Source organism: Ochotona princeps, unplaced genomic scaffold (genome assembly GCF_030435755.1).
Source record: "Ochotona princeps isolate mOchPri1 unplaced genomic scaffold, mOchPri1.hap1 HAP1_SCAFFOLD_97, whole genome shotgun sequence".
Taxonomy (NCBI): Eukaryota; Metazoa; Chordata; class Mammalia; order Lagomorpha; family Ochotonidae; genus Ochotona; species Ochotona princeps.
Window position 1 is genome coordinate 146,167 of NW_026700340.1, and position 15,802 is coordinate 161,968.

Sequence of the window (15,802 nt, forward strand, 5' to 3'; positions counted from 1 at the left end):
AATTCCTTGTCTGGTAGATCTTCTATGTCTTCATCTCGCATCTCCGAAATAGACATTGGCTTTCGATCCTTTATTGGTAGGGTGTTGGCACTCTCATCTGGATCATTACCTTTTCTGGTATTTCTTCCCATTGTGTTAGTGTTTCTTTTTTGAGAGACCTAGGCACCAGTGTGCTGAGGGGTCTCCAAGCACTATCCTGTAGAGATCGGAGTCTGCAGGCGTGGAGTAGCAGGGTGTGGGAATTTTCAAGGCACTTTTGGTGCGTCTCCAGAACACTGGACCTCAGGGCGCCTCTTCCAGGGCCCAGAGGATTCAAAGCGCACTCTCAGCTCGTCCCCTACAGGTATGCTACCACAGGGCGTGGGGGAGTGAAGGCACTCTCTGTGCGCGCACCCTGTTTACTGGATCACAGGGCTCGGAGCAAGGGACTATAGGGCGTGTTCCAGGTGCTCTCTGGAAACGCCTCCTGCGCAGGCCCGCCCACCCCAGCACTTGCAGGGGACCGACCGCCCCGGCGCTAGCAGGGAACTGCCCAGCCCAGAGGCGTGCTTGGGTTCCTGTGGGATAGCACCGCCCAGCTGAGTGCCACACCGCAAAGGCACAGGGGAGTATCCAGTGTGCCTTTTGCCTTTCTCCCAGACACAGTTTTGGCAGTCTCAAGGCACTCGCCCTGTGTCTCTAGAGGCTGGAGCCTGGGGGGGGGGAGGGGCGGGGAGGCCAATTGTGTTCAGGCTCTGTCCGTGCCCCTGGGGGGCCAACTCCCGAAGCCTCCAACCCACCACTGTCCCCACCCAACTCACTCAAACCTCAGGTTCTTGCAGTCTGCCTCTTCCTCTGGTGGGAATCCTGGCCGCCAGTGCGTCTCCCGACTGCTGCGTCCGTTGCTGGTCTCCGCGGGTCGCGATGGAGCCTGGAGGCTGCGGCTGGTGCAGGTCCCGGGGGTTGGCGACCAGGGTGGGCAGATGCCGGCGGGTCCCGGTGATTCAGGGTCCTGGTGTCCGCAGCGGGGCAGGTCCTGGTGAGTCCTGGTGACCAGGGTGAGCAGATGCCAGCGGGTCCCAATCACCGCCGGTCCTCACGGCCACAGCGTCTGCAGGTCGGTCTTTGGGTGGGTTCGGCGGCTTTCAGCGTCTGCACTAAGAGGTGACTCAGCAGGTCAGGAGCGGAAAGTCGTCTTCCCTGTCCTTTGCTTTGTTTTTCCCTGGTTGCTCTTCCGAGTTGTGTGGATTTTTTTGGCTCCACACTGTCCAGGAAGCTTCACGTTCTTCTCCCTGTAGTTCTATGCTGCTCCACTTACGCTTTTGTCGCGTTCTAGCCCTCTCTGTCTGTGAGCTCTCTCACAGTCTTCCTCCTATGTCGGCCATCTTGCGAGTCTCCAAGCACAAATATTTTCAAACGGCTTCATACTGGTTGTAACTTATTTTCTCCCTGGTGACCAGCAAATGTGAGGGTGCTCATGCTATCATACTCACAGACGCTTCAATGGCCTCAGAGTCAGCCAAACAGATGAGGAGAGATGAAACTCAGTGTCAGTCAAATACCAGTAAACCAATGAACAAATTTTTGAATACCTTTGTCTCTTACTTTTCTCATATGTTTTCATTGGACAAGCCAATAAAGAGCGATGTTGAGAGTCTCTTGCCTGGACATGTGTGTTGGTCAGGGAGGAACTCAGGTGACAGGGAGGGAGCCCGCTCACACCGCCTGTCTTGGTACTCTTCTGGCTTTAGTATACAGCACAACAGATTTCATCCGAAGTCAGTACTATTTTTTTTATCAATTTTTTTTTTTGCCATGCTTTTCAAATAAATAATAGAATCTTCAAAAAGGAAAAAGATGTAATTACTGAATACAGTATGTGGGTTGGGCCCAGCGGCGTGGCCTAGCGGCTAAAGTCCTCGCCTTGAAAGCCCCGGGATCCCATATGGGCGCCGGTTCTAATCCCGGCAGCTCCACTTCCCATCCAGCTCCCTGCTTGTGGCCTGGGAAAGCAGTCAAGGACGGCCCAAAGCTTTGGGACCCTGCACCCGTGTGGGAGACCCAGAAGAGGTTCCTGGTCCCGGCATCGGATCGGCAAGTACCGGCCCGTTGCGGCTCACTTGGGGAGTGAATCATCGGATGGAAGATCTTCCTCTCTGTCTCTCCTCTCTGTATATCCGGCTTTCCAATAACAATAAAATCTTTTAAAAAAAAATACAGTATGTGGGTTGATGAACTAAACATGCATTAAGATACTAAAGCAGAAATTAAAAAATGGAATATGAATTAGCAAATAAAGCAAAGAAAATGGAGATGCTTTTGAAAATCAAAATTCCTCTGGGAGCTAATAAACTGATCTTTTGAAATCAAAAGTTCCCAAGAAGTTTGGTTCAGATCATAATTAGTTCTGAGAACAATGCATCATTCATAGCATGGAACACGCTCATACAGAAGGTCTGAAAATTCATCAAGTTTACAGGTGTTACTATGAAGAACTCATAGAAATGCATGTCACAGAAAAGGTCAACATTGCTGAAAGTAAAAAATCCCTGGTTCCACTTTCAACTGAATGTTACATATTTATTAAAAAGTCCACGCAGCGGAAAAGCACCTGCGTGCCTGGGAACAGGGTGCTGTAGCCAGAGAAGCCTTCCAGGGCCCCACAGACACCTGCACAGGGGTATCCTGCCAGGCAGGGCTTTGGGCCTTTCCTGTGCAGAAAGATGGGCCAGCTCTCAGGGCCAGCCTTCCTCGGTTCTCAAGGGGGTGTCTGGGTGTCCACTAAGAAATGAACCCAGGCACCCAGCCCTCCCAGGCGGGTCTCGGGGAGGGCCTTCTGTGAAATGGGGTAACACATGCTTTCTAAAGGCCATGAGCAGTAACAGGGTGAGAGGCCCCAAAGCTGAGTGCCTGGGAGTCCAGCTCAGAGGGCTGCCTGGAGGAGGTCCGAGGGGGCCACAGGGGTCTTTGGGGCGAGGGGAGTGGCTTTGAGTGGGCCCTGGAGGTTTGGGAGTGGGCTTGGTGAAAGCTGAGCCCAGTTCCACGGAAGCGAAGGACAGAGGTAGACAGGGCGGGGGCGATGAAGAGGCGTCCACAGCTCATCCACGCAGTGCCCAGCGTGGGCCACCGCGATGGGCAGAGCGAACCCCGCAGCTGGGTGCGGCAGGTCCCCGTGAGGATTGCAGTGCCCGGTCTCCAGTCCCGACTCGGCCCTGGACTAATGGGGATCGAGGAGGCGGCCATTCCTTGCCAGGAGGAGAGCAGGCCGCTGGATAAAAACAAACAAAAAAAGGTCAGTCAGTATATGGAAAATATGATGAAAAAGCATTAATTTTCAAACCTGGTCTACGAAAATAAACTTAGTTTTTGAGAAAGATCTATTTTCTTGAAGAGTGGTGGAGGGAGAGACAGAGTGCAATTGAGAGCTTCCATTGGCTGGCTCACTCCCAACATATCAGTGGTTGATGGCCCAACATGTTCTCCCATATGGCTGATAAAGGTCCAAGTACTTGAGTCATGTTGCTTTTGCACGTGCAGGAGCAGGGAGCTGGACCAGAACCAGAGCGACTGGGACTCAAATATTTGCTGCCACTGAGATGCTAATCTTGCAGGTGGCAGCTAAGTCACAGGTCACAATGCTGGCCTTCACACATTCCCTGTATGATTCTTACTTTCCTGTTTGCACTTACTTCTATCACAGAGTTAGTTATGAGGAACAAGATTTCCCAGCTGCTGGTTCCTTCCCCAACTGACTACAACATCCAGAGGTTGACCATCCCAACCAGGAGCTTCATGTAGGTGTCCCTCATCGGTGGCACATATGTCATCCCCACTTCTTTCCCAGGTGCACACTCAGGGAACTGGACCAGTCCTAGGCGGGAACCAATATCCACTCAGGCTTCAGGCTTCACAGGCAGAGGTTGGTCTGCCGCACTACAATTCTGGCCACTTCCAGGCATCTTTTGCTATGTGTGCATTTGTAAATATTTACAGGCATTGTTATCATGTCATATATGTACATGTACAGACAACATTTTGTAGTTTTTCTAATATCACTATCTAAAAGGTTTTGATAAAATAAACTGAAGTTTATAACAATGCATTTGTAGTGTGCATGTCTGGTTTACTTCTGTATTACTCTAGTCCATTGCCTCCCTGCCCCACACAGAACTAACCTTTATCCAACATTATTGTACTTGTTGTTCTTTCTCAACCTCTGTTACATATTTGCCACTTGTGGAACATATTTATTTTCCTTTTTCAGTTTTAGAAAATTACAAACATTACCATTTGCCAGCAGGATTTCTTTTTTGTTATTCAGCGAATGCTTTCATTCTTTCAAAGACCTATGCATACCAAAGTACTAGCTTATATTATAGGCGAAAAAAGCCAAGGCAAAATTATGTTTACCTTTCATCAATCAAGCTACAGACAAACTAAGCATAAGAAGAAGAAAAAGAAATGAAAGAAGCAGCTGTCTACTACTGATCTTCACAGTATTGGCCTATTTGCCTAAAATGGAAGGAGTGAGATTGAAGAGTCCAAGATACTGCCCATTGCTTTGTGAAGAAAATGGTGCTTGTTCCATCTCCCCAGGTTCTGCTGTGTTGCTTTTGTACAGCAGAAAGTACATGAATGTTTGTGTGTAAACTCGACATTCAAAGTTTTGGAAGTGAATTAAAATATGCATTTATCTTTGTGCAAATAACTTTAAAATAAATTTGTCAAGTTTTAAGGCACACTGTTCATGAATAAATCTGACACACATGGATCTCAGAACTTCAGCACTGGTAACCTAGAAGATGTTTTTTCAATAAAGATCTCAAGGATCTTTATTTCTCTGATTAACATGTTCCATCTTACACCACTAAGCATAGACCTAAGATTATACTATCTTTCTCCTATCTGTCATAAAGACATGTATCTGGCAGTGTTACTGCATAACATTCATTTTAAGTTCAAGTTTGGAGCAGTTCAGGCCTTAGGATATCCCTTTAAAACAAAGAAATTACCTTCATCAAGCAGATGAAAGAAAACCCCGATCATTAAAAGTTTTCTTATGGTTAGAATGGTGCTCATGGATTGCAATTGGCAAATCCCTTGGATATCAGATTTCCTCTATTTCCTATGTCTCCTTCTAAAATTTTATGATCAAAAAGTCACAGACACTGTGAAGGCGGGTTATTTCTGCCTCTTTTACTCCACAAGTGTTGATGTGCAGCAGAACCTTCATATGAGCACGCAGCTGTTTCTGAAGTGATCCCATTGGTGTTCCCGTTTGGGGGAGCTTTTAAACTGATGTGAATGCAGTGATTTCCAAATGAAGATGGTGTTTCCATCACTTTGTTTTAAGTACACCTTTTTGTCTTTTCTTTGGCCTTTTTAATTGTGGCATTATCTCCACTCATGCATATTGTGGGCACTGTGAAGTGGGGGTTCCACAATGTAAGTACAAAAATATCCTGATGGCTGAGTGAAAAACCAAATTGCACACTAATCCAGAGGGAAATGGGTAACACATACTATGTAGGTAAACGACACAAAGGGATTATTCATGTTCCAGTCCAGAGGTGGATTTCATGAAAAATTGTCCCACAACTCGGAATGTGACAAGATTGATAAATCATTTCATTTAATGGGATGTACAGTAAGTGTGTAATAGTGACTATCATATCCGGGTGTGAAGACAAAATGTAGCATGCATCTCTACTTCCAAATCAAAGATGGGCTCCCACTGAAACTGTTTAACACATTGGACAATAGGATGCTGGACTCTGTTGTCTATACCTACGATGTCAGGATAAAATTAAAGAGCAGAATGATGGACTTATGGCTGTTTATGAAGAACTATCATATTTTAATGATCTGGGGTGAATCAGTGGTGGGAGGAGTAAACGGAAATACAAGTGTCTATGGAGCTGTATCATAAAATACTAAAAAATTAAAATTAAAAATATTTCTAAACCTCACATTTTAAGCTTGGACTGAGGTTGGTCAAAGGTATTTAAATCTACGAGAATGGCACTGTGGAATAATGGGGATGATGCAGTTAGAGGGGCCAACTGTCTCTTTCTGGTAAGTTAACCTTAGCTCCACCACGTACCTCTGAACTTTGACCAATGGGAGATTTGCAAATGTGAAGCAAGTAGGGGTGTGAAAAGTGACATTTTCTGCCCCTTCCTATCTTCTCTTTTTCCATAGACAGCGGCAGAGATTACCTGCTGTCACCAAAGAGACTAAAATAGAGGCAGCTGAAAGACCAACAAAACATCCCTAGTGACATTGTCAGTTGACTACAGGACTTGATTGACCAGTGAGACCAGAAATACTCAACTGAGTTGGACCCCCAGTAAAGCTGTACTCAGGAGCAAATAAAATGATCAAAGCCAGTAAGTCATCAAATAGTTTTATTGTGTGGACAAATGAACTTTATAATGAAATCTAGAATTTCATGGGGGAAACATTGAAAATAGATTCTCAATAATAATGCACTTCGTAAAATTAGAGTTTGATATGACATGGAATCAATACATTCATCGTTATGATGGATAATCAGTATGGTTAGGTTTATAAAAGAATAGACCTGTAAGATTCATGGGATACATACATATGATATTTCAAGTAGTTACAGTATACATAGCTTAGTGCTTTTGTCGAAAATTGGTCACCTGTCTTCCTCTACTAAACAGTTGTCTCAAGTAGAGATTACTTCTTTAAGTCATAACATCAGGCATTAGAACGTAAGATTTTAACAGTAAGTGTAATTTGGTAAAATCAGGCACTAGAACGTAAGGTTTTAACAGTAAGTGTAATTCAGTAAAATCAGGCATTAGAACGTAAGATTTTAAGAGTAAGTGTAATTCGGTAAAATCAGGCATTAGAACAGAACATTTTAAGAGTAACTGTAATTCAGTTTTTAGTTGTTACATGAGCTCTTAAAATCATTTTTTCCAAGTAGGTTAAGATAGGTATGTCAAAATTGGTATATATGTCAATATCGGTATAAGTGAACAGTACCCTATTTCAATAAATATGGTACTCTTACTCCGTGATTCAGGTTTTTGAAATTCATGAATATCTGATAGTAAGTTGTTTATTATCACACAAAATCTCTGTGACTTACTATGAGTTTATCAAAAAGTCACGTTTCAGAAAAAAAAAAACTGGTTTTTGTTGTGACTGGTATAATGAAGACTTGTGGACATATGGGAAGGCAATGTAGCTGATATTTTTGAGAAAAGATTTTTACATTGATAAATATTCCAGGAATTAAAACTTGAGAAGACATTTTTGATGAAATTCTAATTGGCTTTTTGTTCTAGAAAGTACATCTTTTGATTTTTCCTGTGCATCGAATCTTTTGACTCTTAATGTTCAATTTTATAATTACTCAGCTAATGTTTTCAACAAGGGCTAGGAATCACTTCCTCATTGTGTGCAGTATTTAACTAATAACATTGTCATAGGTGTTCGATAAATTCATATTTAATCTTCAGTTTCTACAGTATTTTAAAACCATCATTTCTCCTGGGGATAATTTCCAGTTTATTAATGGTATAGAAGCACATTTTTTAAAGCCTACAAATGAATAGATATTTCAAAACAAACAGAAAAGATAAAATTAAAAAATATAAAAATGAATTTAAATATGAGTTGGTATTGGCACAAAAAAATTACATCCATGCATACATTTCTCTGGTATATATTTTCATGAATTTTTTTCTGAGATCTCTGAAAATATGTTTATATTAACAGAGACAATCTCAGAAAAAAGTTTATGAAAATGCATACTAAAAAAATCTATGCATAGATTTAAAGTTTTTGTACCAACATCAGCTCACGGTTTTAATCCATTCTTACAGTTTTTACTTTATCTTAAAACATTCATTATGTAGGAACTAGAAATCCCCTTGAGCAATGACGATGAAAACTGAAGGGTGCCATCAACGAGCTGATGTTTTGGAAACAGCTTATTACTATGTGTGCTGTTTAAAGTCTCTCACTGCTAAAAGAAAAAACTGAGTTTGTAGTGATTCCTACATTGTTGGTTAACAAAAAAATTTGGTTGTTTCTGGGCATAAATTTCATCCTAATTTTGAATTTTTGCATTTTTTCCTAAAAACAGAGTTTGGGTTGATATTGGAATTTAGAAAATTAGACATACAAAAGTGTGGAAAATATTAAAAACTGAATAGGCGGAACAGAAGAGCTGTGTGGCCTTCTACTAGATGTGTCTTCTGTCTGTAGGATTTCTTGAGCCTTCTTGCCAATCATTTGGTCTTCCAAGTTGCCAGGATGTTTCTCTGTTGAAGAAAAAACCAGAAAGATTGTTCTGGTTAATAATCGTCTCAGAGTATAGAAGCACCCTGAATCCTGCTTTAAGGACTTTTGCCAAAGATTTCCTCCAAGCAATGAAGGGACTATCAAACCATTGTCAATAATCAGCAGTTTGAGGAGCAGGTGTTAGCACTGTTGCAGGGAAGGTAAAGGAAGAAGTCCTAAGGAATCATGCCAAATGAACCCTTCAGTGACTGACAAGACAAGGACAGGAGACATGGTGCTGAGCATGCCAGGATCACTCCTGGGATCCTCTCCAAATAGAAGACACAGGTAAATCACTGAAACTGAGTGTGGATCAGATCTGGGAGTGGTGTTATTAATCCATGCAAGAAAAAATAACTTTTTAAGGATAATTTTTAAAAAGTCTCAGGGTCAAAAAGTGAAAAAATAGATTATTATAAATCCAGCCATAACACTCATCATGATGATGTTGATGGGGTTGCAGAACATTTAAGAAAAATATAAGCTGTGAGAAAAAAATGGATACTTAGTCCTTTCTGATCCCAACTTAATTCATGTTCAAAATGCACACTACATAGGTTATCTTTGAACTCTGTATTTGTAGAAAACATTCACACTGAAGGGACCTGGCAGCTCGGCAGGTTCCCATTCAACATACAACTGCGAGACAATGAACGATAGAATCACTTGAAACAAAATGGTTGTTTTAGTTTTGGTAACTCAGTTTTGTCCAAAGAATTCCATTCATTCTTCATGGACAGAAACAGAACATGCCAAGCAAACTCTCTTTTTTTTAATGCAATCATTCTAGAAAAAAAGTAGTTCTTAGTGTGAGGTTAAAAGATGTGCACAGCAAATTTTAAAAAATAAGGAACCATGCCAACTCAGCTTCTGTCTTCAGTAACTCTGAAGGAAGGGGACAGTAGACAGGGGTGGGCCTACACTACACTCAGGCTGACACCATCTCTCACTGTGTAATTTGGTCATTGATTACACTTGAGCTTCTCTGGTTTGCATGTGTAGCTTAATTCCCTCTGCTGAAGAAAAACAAGTCATTTTCTTAGTATATTTTCAAGCAACAGTTTGTATCAACATCTGAGGGCAGTAAAAAAAATAATTCGACCAAAGTACAATATACCCATGATACTCGTGATGAGGATTTTAAGTAGGTTTCCAATTCACCATGGAAACAAGCTGATGAAAAAACTACGACTTATGAGAAGATAATGATTTGGTACCTTTTGGACCAAAGTGACTTCCTACTGCACTCTTATTCACACATTTAACATTTTGTATTCAAATGTCACATTGTATCCCTACAGTTAGAACTACTCCTTGGAAAAGCCAGAGTGAGGACATAAAAAAAAAAAAAAATAAACCAGTGGCTTGTAAACTGCAGATTCAGTGTTCTACTGACCACCAGGACGAGAGAGACATGAGGAGTACCAGGAGTCTTAGTTTAGGTGCCACATGCACAATGCTCTACCAAGACACTGTACCACTTTACAGTAAGAAACAAGATTTCAAGCAAACTTAGAAAAACGAAACATGCTGAAAAAGTAATCCTTTGACTGGAACACAGCAAGTATCCAGGAATTATGCTAAGCCAGCTTTTTAGTACCACAGAGGGCCAACAGATGACATATGTGGGATCAAACAGAATCAGGCTAGGCTTGTTTGACATTGGGAGTTTTTGGTTGTTCAACATACCTGGCTCTGGCTCAATTCTGGAAGCTACATTACATGATCTGTTGAAGAAAAAAACAAAACAAAAATTGTCAAAATACTTGTAGATCACATATCCAACTCAATATCGATTGCAGTGAAAGAACTTATTCAAAATCCATGCAGTACCATGGATACTTCTCTGATTATTTTCTGAGATTAGCTTATTAAAATATGTATACCAAGAAAAAGGCTCATGGCTTTAATAACTTCTGAGAAAAAAATGTTTCTAATTTCATTCTTTTCTTTTTCTTTCATTCTTGACTATCATTGGTATTAGTGACTTACATTTACCCAACAGGAACAAAAGGTAAAGAAAAACCAAATGGTCTGATAACCGGAAAAGCGCTGTGTCCACTGGTGTTCCAGTGGGAGCTCAAGGAACTTGCAGCAGCCTGTTGGCTGCTGGGAGGTCCCGGGCCGGGTCAGACTCCATGCTTGGGGTCTTGGCTCCAGCCACCGTGACCATGTGGTGAGCTGGTCCTGGGCCTGCCTGGGCTCAAGAGGCTTCTCCCTTCCTGGTGAGTATGCTGGGAGGGCATCTCTTGGGAAAAAGGCAGGCCCTGGCTCAGGACAGAAGAGCATGCAGGCAGAATGACGGTCTTTGTTTAGGGGCCTCATGGACAGTCCTCCTGAGATGAAGCGCAGGCCTGGCTTCTTCTCTCAGGGGGTGATGCTTGTACAATCAGTGTTCTTGAACAATGGGTGGTGTTCCAATGGGTATTTATTTATTCTGCTGCAGGAAAATGAAACTTCATTTAAAATTTTTACAGAAATAGATTCATCTAAGTATTGGACAGTGGTAAAATAGTCTGAATCCCAGCATTATGCACTTATACTGAGGATTTTCATGAGATTTTTGAGATCTCAGGCCAAAAAATTAAGGGTAGTACACATTATGATAGGTAGATTTAAAGTTTTTCTTTAACAAAAGTATATATGTATTCTGGATTCCTTTTAAACATGTGTTATTATTATCTTTGAATACCATTTGTGCAGAAAGAATTGGAGTTACACTACAATATCAAAGAAGGATAAAGACAGATAAGCCGAGTGGATCTGGTCATTTGGAGTGTGTCCATTTAGTATGCAACTGTAAGACAACGATGGAACAGCCTGGAGCAAAATGGTTACGTTCCCCTGCAGCACGTGTTGCTACGGAACCCCATCCACTCCTCATGGACAAAGATTTTCAGCAATGCTTCCAAACATTATGCAAGCATTTGAGAACCAGTAGTCCCTAATATGAGGTCAAAGGAAGTGACTGAGAAGTAAAATCCTAAAGAACATGCCAACTGTGCTCTTCTGGAGATCAGAACACACTAGACACGGATGGGCCCACACCCTAGGTCAGACGTCAGCTCCACTCAAAAGTTCTGGTCAGCCATTCTATGTGACACTGATCTTGATGGCAGTGTTGGTATCATTTGTTCTGCTAAAGCAAAGTCTGGAGTTTTCTCAGTAGAGCTGAAGACAATATACTCATTTCAACCTTGAGTGGCAATGAAAAAAAAACATCAAAAAAATGATAAACCCATGGGACTCACGTGGCTTCTGAGACACAACAGAGATAAGTTTACACAGTTACTGCTTGATGAGAATTTGATGCCTAGCCTGAATACTTTTTGGAGAGAAAAAAGCCTGTATGCTAAATTTATTTTTAGATTTTACATTTTTGTCAATGATAGCATTTTTGTATTTGGCATCACAACCACACTTTGATAAAGCAAAAGACAAGTGACAAAGAAGCTGACAGTGCTGTTAGTGTTCCATAACAAGTGACAGGAAAACATTAAACCACAGCATAATCTCAGTTTGGGTGCCTCTTGGCTGATTCTCCTCCGAAGAACCTCCTCCTCCTTATGTGTAAGCTGCAGATTTCAAATGAAGCTAGAGAACTCAAACATGCAAGTTTTGATGGAGTTGCCTTTTGAGTTACATTAAAGCAAGCTTAAGGAAAATCAAAGAAAATGCTAAGGAAGTAGGCTGACTCGACTCTGTAATGACTAAGAGATCAAGGGACAGAAGTCACCAACTGGCATTGAAATAATGTGTTCAGGCAACATACCTGACAAGACATCAGACTCCATCCTGATAGAACATCACCTGTTGAAAATGGGAGATAAAAAAATTCTTAGTGTTTTCAAATATCATTTAACCAGGTGAAAACTGGAACACAATATTTTTCACCACAGACTTATTCTCACAATGTGGGTGTTTATGAGACTGCCAGCATACAACACACTTTATGAAAACTTATCCATGATAACACAGTTTATAATTTTGAAAATCTCAGAGCAATACAAGTATTAATTTTAAATTCACCATGAGCTTTCTAATATTTCTCAGTCCAATTATGTCTTTACCAGTGTAGTTTACATCATTAAAGAACAAAGATAAATACATAGAAAAGGAAAGGTTATAGGAAGTAGAAAAGTGCCAAGTCATCATTCTGCTTGATCTGTGCAGTTCTGAAGACTTCATCAGGTGAGGAAGGTTACTCAGATTCTGGCAACTTAGTTTTTAGTGGGCATTTCAACTAATTATAGGGCAGAAAGAAGAAAAAAAGCGAAGAAACCATGCAGACTGCTCCATTAAGTCCCTCAGAAGACAGAGGGCTTCTGATATGAGGGCACCCCTTTCCAAGCTGTAGTGGTGCCCATCCACCGATGCTTAGAGGATTTGGTCCAGTTCTACTCATGGACATGGACACTGAGTGGAATTCCCAAGTAGTTTTGATGATGACAAGGCAGAAAAGCTGATGATACCTGTGGATGTGTTCAGAAAACTGTCTCACCTCGGGATCAGAGCACACATGGGAGATTTGCCATCCCAACATCACCCACAGTGGGGTTTTCAGTGAGGCTTCTTGAAGCTTCAGCAACACAACCAAACTTAAACACAGATCATGAGATAGAATGCAGCGATGGAGTCATTTGAATGTTGAACAAACTCCTTCATAATTCCTGTCAGATGTGTATTTTTGATTCACAAGCAGTGGCTTTCAGAGCCTTGCCGTTACCCCTTTCAGAAGTTTAAGTATAACAAGTATAACAAACTTCTTGGTGTCTTGGGAAGTGCCTCTTGAGTGTGCTATTGAGAGACAACCCTAGCATCACAGGAAGGAAAGTGGTTCCCTCAGTGCATGTGCCCTGTGGGAACTTGTCACTCAGGAGTTCAATTGTTAGGCAGAAAGAATGTTAGAAAGCACCAACACAGTCTTGCAGAAAAAGCATCCCTTATTGTTTGTTCTGTGTGTGAGTTGAGAATATATGGTGCATGAACAAGGGATTTGGCTAATTAAACACATGAAATAGAGGGCACAGGTTAGAAAATAATTTGGGCTCATAACCAACTCAGGCTTGGCATCATAGGCCTCTGGCTGACCGGACTTATTTGACACATCATTCCAGGAGTCCTGCAGGTGGAATGGGAAACAAAACACGCCTTATGTGAGCTCCAAGCAAGAGTCAACAGCACATCAGATGGCAGGCAATAAAAACTGCTTACAACAACACAAAATCCATGCCTAAAACATATTCCTGGAAGAATTTTGACTATCCTGAACTTCATACATCCGTGTAGCAAGGCAGAATAGTGCTTGGATAGAATTGAGTGTAAGAACATATACACATCTTTGTATGTTATTTCTGAGAGCATTTCAATTGGCCAATGAGTGTCACCACTATCTCCTGAATATCAAGGACACTTTCAGAAGGCATTAGGATAGAGAATGGTGAAACAATCAGATCAGGGGACAGAGAATGGGCCATGGTGTGGAGGGAGACAATGGAATCATAGTTGTCATAGTGAAGTGAGTACCCAAATGGTTTCCCCAAAGGATCACCACTCATCCTGCACAGCTCATGACAGATTGCAACAAAGATAAAACCTCATGTGAACTTGTATCAAAAGAGAATTTCATACAAGGTACATGATGACACAGGGCATTGAAAGGGAAGCCTGAGGAGGCATGTCCTTGGGGCTCCCTAGCAACATAGGAGAGAGGAAAGGACGCAGGATGAGCCAAACTAGCACCTGGATTTGGCACCCATTAACGCATGGTCACATGAGCATTCTGCTCATTTATACTGTTGGATGCTGTATCCCATTTGTGTTTTGCTGTCCTTTGTCTTTTTAACTGAAAAAAACATTAGTCTGTCTTCATAGAGTTTCAGAAAACAGACTCAGTATCAGATGAAAATGAGTTCTTTGAAACCCAAGCATCAACCTATTGAGTGATAAAATGTATGAGAACAACAACAACAATTATCAGTGATGTAAAATGCATGTGGGAAACAAAGTGTAGAGGTAATAGAGCTTCTGAGTAGACACTTGTCATTTGAAATTCATTCTGTTGGAGCAACATGCATAGGTCCAGCATTGAAACACCCTTGTGATCTGAACAAAGGGTACAGTTGGAAATCCTGAAAGGCTCTGGTAACACGCAGAGTGACTATTCAGTGGGCAGTTGTCCATGCAGAACAGAATAAGTAACTGGGTAATTGTAGGGTCTCAGTACAAATGCCAACAGGGCAGGTCACTGTCCAGAAAAATCTATCCCTCCTGGGAAGAGAGATTGAGGATGTCAAAGACATTGGTGGTAAAAAATCTAGACAAACTATAAAAAAAAAGAACCACAAGAGTCATTACACAGAATTGTGGTAGACATAAAAGCCTAGCTCAACCTTGGGGTCAGTGTTTATCGGGAAATCAAACTTTTTTCCATACCTGAGTCTGATGTCGAACCCATTGTGAAATTTAATGTCTCTGTTGAAGAGAAATCAAAACAAAAATCTGAGAGTATTTTTCAGAAAAAAAACCCATATCCACATTTGGAAACAAAATCACAAATATTCATACACCCAGACATCACAGAATCCTATGGTGAAACTTAAGACATTTCCAAGGCTCCATGATAAAAAGACTTTTCAAAGCATTCTATGAGAGTTTGACAGGGAGATGTCAACCACATTGGGGCCAAAACACTCACACATAAATAATTTTTGGAGATGGAATTCATTACTGATATTGCTTTGTGTTTTAAGAATTGCCCCTTATAGTTCCACAAAGAAAAGTAACAGAGGCAATTAGGGAACCCTGGAGGCAGATGAGTGCCCAATCCATGCTGTGGTGGATCAAGGATACAACAGATGACTATTGCCTTGGTTTCCAGGACACAAAAACAACACTCAATCCAGAAATTGGTATATCCTGCACAACTCCAGGGGGTTAACCCAGGGGAGGAAGACTGCCCAGAAAACATGCCACTGTGAAAATGTTTCTCTACCACTTCAAGAAAATAGTGCCCCTGGGAGCTCTGGTTCTTATTTCCTACCTGAACCGGCACAAACAGCCAAATCGGTCACTTTCGGCGGGTCTGAAAGGAAACAAAACAACAAACCATCTCAAATTGCATGCATAAAACACACCCAAAGTGATATCTGCAAACAGCAACACACAGTGCTCCAACAAGCTCAGGCTTGGCATCATGTTCCCCTGGGAGCCCTGGTTCTTATTTCCTACCTGAATCGGCACAAACAGCCAAATCGGTCACTTTCGACGGGTCTGAAAGGAAACAAAACGACAATCCATCTCAGATTGCTTGCATAAAACACACCCAAAGTGACATCTGCAAACAGCAACACACACGCTCACACACCTTCCTTTCACCATCTTTGATAGGGAGACCCGTGAGATGTCTGAAGCACCTTCACAAAGAGTGTGTACAGTGCCTCCTAAGGGAACAGGGTGGCTCCATGTCACCCAGACTGACCTAAGGCACTTCAGATGCCAC

General features: G+C 41.8%; 1 long non-coding RNA gene across 1 annotated transcript; it reads right to left on the reverse strand.

Annotated features, from left to right (window-relative positions):
* Positions 1–7,962: 7,962 nt before the first annotated feature.
* On the reverse strand, positions 7,963–12,275 carry LOC131479292 (uncharacterized). Its single transcript, XR_009244803.1, has 3 exons — positions 12,074–12,275; positions 9,991–10,028; positions 7,963–8,282 (listed from the first exon to the last, which is right to left on the reverse strand). It is a non-coding gene; the product is annotated as an uncharacterized LOC131479292 (long non-coding RNA).
* Positions 12,276–15,802: the final 3,527 nt, after the last annotated feature.